The sequence below is a fragment of the Nicotiana tomentosiformis genome, chromosome 2, assembly GCF_000390325.3.
Source record: "Nicotiana tomentosiformis chromosome 2, ASM39032v3, whole genome shotgun sequence".
In the NCBI taxonomy this organism is placed as follows: domain Eukaryota; kingdom Viridiplantae; phylum Streptophyta; class Magnoliopsida; order Solanales; family Solanaceae; genus Nicotiana; species Nicotiana tomentosiformis.
The window spans coordinates 26,908,760-26,914,759 of record NC_090813.1 but is presented as its reverse complement, the minus strand read 5'-3'; positions in this window follow the sequence as shown (position 1 = coordinate 26,914,759).

Genomic DNA, 6,000 nt, shown 5'->3' with positions numbered 1-6,000 from the left:
GTAATACGCTCCCATTTCCACTCCGGAATTTCAAGCCTCTGAATTAATCCTTCTGGTCTCTGATGCTCGTACTTTACCTGTTGATAATTTAAACACTGAGCTACAAATCCAACTATATCTTTCTTCATTCGCCTCCACCAATAGTGTTGCCTCAAATCTTGATACATCTTCGCGGCACCTGGATGAATGGAGTACCACGAACTGTGAGCTTCCTGGAGAATCAACTCATGCAAACCATCTACTTTAGGCACACATAGTCTGCCCTACATCCATAATACATTGTCATCTCCAATAGTGACTTCCTTGGCATCACCGTGCTGAACCGTGTCCTTAAGGACAAGCAAATGTAGGTCATCATACTGACATTCTCTAATACGATCATGAAGAGAAGACTCGGAAACCACACAAGCCAAAACTCGATTCGGCTCGAAAACATCCAATCTAACAAACTGGTTGGCCAAGACCTGAACATCCAAGGCTAAAGGACTCTCTGCTACTGGTAAGTATGCTAAGCTGCCCAAACTCTCCGCCTTACGACTCAAGGCATCGGCCACCACATTGGCCTTTCCAGGATGATAGAGAATGGCAATGTCATAATCCTTAAGTAACTCTAACCATCTCCGCTGCCGCAAATTAAGATATTTCTGTTTGAACAGGTGTTGTAGACTCCGGTGATCTGTATAAACCTCACAATGGACACCGTACAAATAGTTCCACCAAATCTTCAAGGCATTAACAATAGCTGCTAACTCAAGGTCGTGGATTGGATAATTCTTTTCATGTACCTTTAACTGTCTGGACGCATAGGCAATCACCCTACCGTCTTGCATCAGCACTGCGCCAAGACCAATACGCGACGCGTCACAATACACAGTATAAAACTTTAAACCTGTAGGCAACACCAATACCTGGAGTTGTAGTCAAAGCTGTTTTGAGCTTCTGAAAGCTCTCTTCACATTCATCTGACCACCTAAACGGAGCAACTTTCTGGGTCAATTTAGTCATAGGTGATTCAATAGACGAGAAACCTTCCACAAAGCGACGATAATAACTGGCCAAGCTGAGAAAACTCCGAATCTTAGTAACTGAAGATGGCCTGGGCCAACTCTGAACTGGCTCTATGTTTTTCAGATCCGCCTTAATCCATTCACTGGACACTATGTGTCCCAAGAATGCCACTGAACTAAGCCAGAACTCAAACTTAGAGAATTTGGCATAAAGTCTCTCATCTCTCAATCTTTGTAATACAATACCCAAGTGTTGTGCATGCTCCTCCTGGCTACGTGAGTACACCAGGATATCATCAATAAATACTATGACGAATGAATCAAGATATGGATGGAATACACTATTCATCAAGTGCATAAATGTTGTTGGGTGTTGGTTAGCCCAAAACACATCACAAGAAATTCATAGTGGCCATAACGAGTTTTGAATGTTGTCTTTAGAATATCCGAATCCCGAATTTTCAACTGGTGATACCCAGATCTCAAATCAATTTTGGAGAACACCCTCGCTCCCTGAAGCTGGCCAAATAAATCATCAATACGCGGTAAGGGATATTTATTCTTGATTGTAACTTTGTTCAACTGCCTATAATCGATGCACATCCGCATAGTGCCATCTTTCTTTTTAACAAACAGAACTGGTGCACCCCTAAGTGACACACTAGGCCTAATAAACCCCTTTTCAAAGAGTTCGTGAAGTTGCTCTTCCAATTCTTTTAACTCAGTTAATGTCATATGATATGAAGGAATAGAAATGGGCTGAGTGCCCTGCACTAAGTCAATACCGAAATCAATATCCCTGTCGGGTGGCATACCCGGCAGGTCTGCAGGAAATACATCCGAAAAGTCTCGCACGACCGATACTGAATCAATAATAGGAGTATCTGCATCAACATCTCTCACAAAGGCCACATATGACAAACATGCTTTTCCAACCATACGTTGGGCCTTCAAATAAGAAATTACCCTACTATGAACAAAATCTTGATAACCTCTCCATTCAACCTTTGGCAACCTTGGCATCGTCAACGTCACGGTTTTTGCGTGACAGTCCAAAATAGCATGACATGGAGACAACCAATCCATACCCAGGATTATATCGAAATCAACTATACCAAGTAATAAGAGATCAACTTTAGTCTCCAGTTCCCTAATAGTTAACACACACGACCGATACATATGGTCCACATTAATAATATTGCCTACCGGTGTAGACACACAAACAGGTGAAACTAAGGACTCACAGGGCATGTCCAGATAATGAGCAAAATACGATGATATATATGAATAAGTAGATCCAAGGGTCAAATAATATAGAAGCATCCATGTGGCGCACTGAAACAATACATGTGATCACTGCATCTGAAGCAACAGCATCTGGACTGACAGGAAAAAAGCATAGAATCGGGCTTGACCGCCACTTGACCGGCCTCCCCCTCTTGGGCGACCCCTAACTGCCTGACCCCCACCCCGAGCTGGCTGGACGGGTGGTGTAACTATTGGTGCTGGTGTCGTTGGTCGAGAACTCTGTTGTAGAGCCTCACTTAACAACATAGGACAATCTCTCTTGAAATGACCTAATTCTCTGCACTCGAAACAACCCCTCCTCTAATGGAACTATTGCTCCTGATAACCCGAGGAATTACCTATACAAGCCTGAGCGGATGAGGCATTATGAGAACTCTGCGCTGGTAGTGCACTGAATGAAGGTTGTCCTAAGTGACCACTGTAAGAACCATGGCTAGCTGATACACCACGATGAGTTGGACGAGCTGCCTGAGCGTGTCTGAAAGAACAACTCTTACTGCGGTAAATCTGACCCCCTGAAGGAACACCGCTGAAATCACCTGAACTACGAGGCCTCTTAGCCTCCCTCTCAACCCGCTCCTAACTGCGAACCATATCAATTTGATGAGCAATGTCGACCACCTTGTCGAAAGTGGCACCAGACACTCTCTCTAGTCATGAGTAATCGTAGCTGAAAAGTGAGGTCATCTATGAACCTCCTGATACTTTCTCTGTCTGTGGGAATCAACAAGATAGCATGATGGGCCAACTCCAAAAATCTCATCTCATACTGCGTCACAGACATATCACCCTGACGAAGCTGCTCGAACTGTCTGGGCAGCTCCTCTCTGCGGGACTGAGGCACGAACTTCTCCAGGAATAGACTGGAGAACTGCTGCCAGGTAAGGGGTGCTGCACCGACCGGCCTACGCCTCTCGTAAGGCTCCCACCATCTGAAAGCAGCCCCAGAAAACAGAAAAGTAGTGAACGAGACCCCACTGGTCTCCAGAATACCCGATATCCGAAGCATCAGTTGACACCTATCCAGAAAACCCTAAGCATCCTCTGACTCAGTACCGCTGAATGGTGGAGGTCGAAGCCTCTCAAATCTCTCAAGTCTCCTCTAAAGCCCCTGTACTACCTAGTCTGGAGTACGGGCAACAGGGGTATTAGTACCTCCCCCGGCCTGAGAAGTGGTAGGTGTAGCCTGAGCCAAAATCACCTGAGCAAGACCAGTACAAACTGTCAATATATAGGCCAAAGCCTCCTGAAGTCCTGGAATCACAATAGGAGTAACTGGTGCCTGAGTTGGTCCCGCCGGCTCAATTGTATCCGGAATCTGTTCCTGAACTGGAACAATTAGTGGTACTACAGGTGCTGCTCCAACTGCTGCACGAGCTATACCTCGACCTCTACCTCAGCCCCGGCCTCTACCACGGCCCCAGCCTCTCGTGGCCCTAACTGGTGGCACTGGTGGTTGTTCGCCCGATCTAGTAGTACGTGTCCTCCCCATCTGTGAGAGAATAGAATAACAGAAATTTAGTTTTCGGAATCAGCAAATTTGCACGACAGAATACAAGAAAGTAAAATTTTCTTAAGGGTTTTGCAACCTCTCGCAGATAAGTACAGACGTCTCCGTACCGATCCGCAAGACTCTACAAAACCTGCTCATGACTCGTGAGACATATGTAATCTAGACTCTGATACCAACTTGTCACGACCCAAAAATCTCACTCGTCGTAATGGCGCCTATCTCAATACTAGGCAAGCCGACAATCTCAATAAACTCCCATATCTTTTAAGTTTAAAAATACAATGATTAAATTCAGCGGAAGAAAATTTACAAATACATACATAAAAACTCCCAAAAACCCGGTGTCACTGAGTACATGAGCATCTAATATGAATACAAGTCTGGAAAATATGGTCCATAATAGTCTAAGACCAAATGCAGTAAATAAGAAGATAGGGAAGGAGAGGCAAGGTCTGCGAATCTCCGAAAAATCAACTGTGCGAAAGAATCAACACTCGCTATGTCCGGGAATACCTGGATCTGCACACGAAGTGCAGAGTGTAGTATGAGTACAACCAACTCAGTAAGTAACAATAATAAATAAAGAACTGAAGATAGTGACGAGCTACACAGTTATAGTTCACTTTCAGTAATTCCAGCAAAGAATAGACATGCTTTCAAATCTAGCAGTTTATGTCAAATCAGTTTTATACAGTTCAAGTTCATGTAATCCGGATATAAAATCTTTCAGAGAATTTCACAACAATGATAGATAGCAACTAAGTGCAATAACAAATGAAAAACAAGTACAGCCTCTCAGGACAACAATCACTTACTGTGCTCCCAACCCTCAGCACTCACACTCAATGGGTACCCACGCTCACTAGCGGTGTACAGACTCCGGAGGGGCTCCTACAGCCTAAGCGCAATAATCCGCACGGACAAATCACGTGTTGCACGGACAACTCACGTGCTATAATATCCATACCTCACTGACAGGCCCTCGACATCAATCTCTCTAGTCTTTCGGGCTCTGGAAAATCACAAATATCAGCCCAAACAAAGATAACATAGTGTATCAACAAAAATCAAGAAAGACTGAGGTATGATACGCAGATAAAATCATGACTGAGTACAAGACAGCAATTAGCAAATAATTCAACAAGTACACGACCTCTGTGGGTCCCAACAACACTATCACATAGTCTAAGCATGATTTACAGTCAAATTGTTTTAACACATAGAGAGCATATAGCTAACAACAAGTTATTCAACTTTACAGTTTCACGGGACGGACCAATCACAATCCCCTCGGTGCACGCCCACAAGCCTGTCACCTAGCATGTGCGTCACCTCCAAAATAATCACATGACACAAAAATATGGGGTTTCGTACCCTCAGGACCAGATTTAAAAATGTTACTCTCCTCAAACCGTGAAATTCTTATTCCGCTAAACCTTTGCCTCGTGAATTGGCCTTCAAACGCCTCGAATCTAGCCACAAATAATTCGATTCAGTCAATAAAATTTATTGAAATTAATTCCATAAGAAAATGTTAATTTTCCATAAAAATCCGAAATTTAGCTCAAAAATTGCCCGTAGGGCCCATGTCTCGTATCCCGACAAAAGTTACAAAATACGGAAGCCCATTCAATCACGAGTCTAACCATACCAATTTTACCAAAATCAGACCTCAACTTGACTTCCAAATCTTCAAATCTTATTTTCAAATCTCTAAGTTCAAATCCCCGATTTACACCTCAAAAACATGTAATCTAGTTGGATTATTCGATGATAATTCAATAATATGAAGTAGAAATTATCACAAGTGACTTACCTCAAGATTTCCCGTAAAAACCTTGCTCAAAATCGCCCAGCCCGAGATTGAAATGCCCAAAAATGGCAAAAGCTCGGAACCCCTCTGTTTTTGTACTGCCCAGGAGTTTTCGCTTCTGCGGGATTTTGTGCGCATCTGCGGACACGCTTATGCGAGGAGCTGTCCGCTTCTGCGAAGCTACCTCACCAAGCGCCCTTGCGCTTCTGCGATCAAACGCCCGCAGGTGCGGGGACGCTTCTGCGGCTACCTACCGCTTCTACAATCGAAGCCCCAGCCACGCCTAGATGTATCTGCGATGGAAGGCTCACTTCTGCGAGCTCGCACCTGCGATGGAAGTTCCGTATGTGTGATTACAT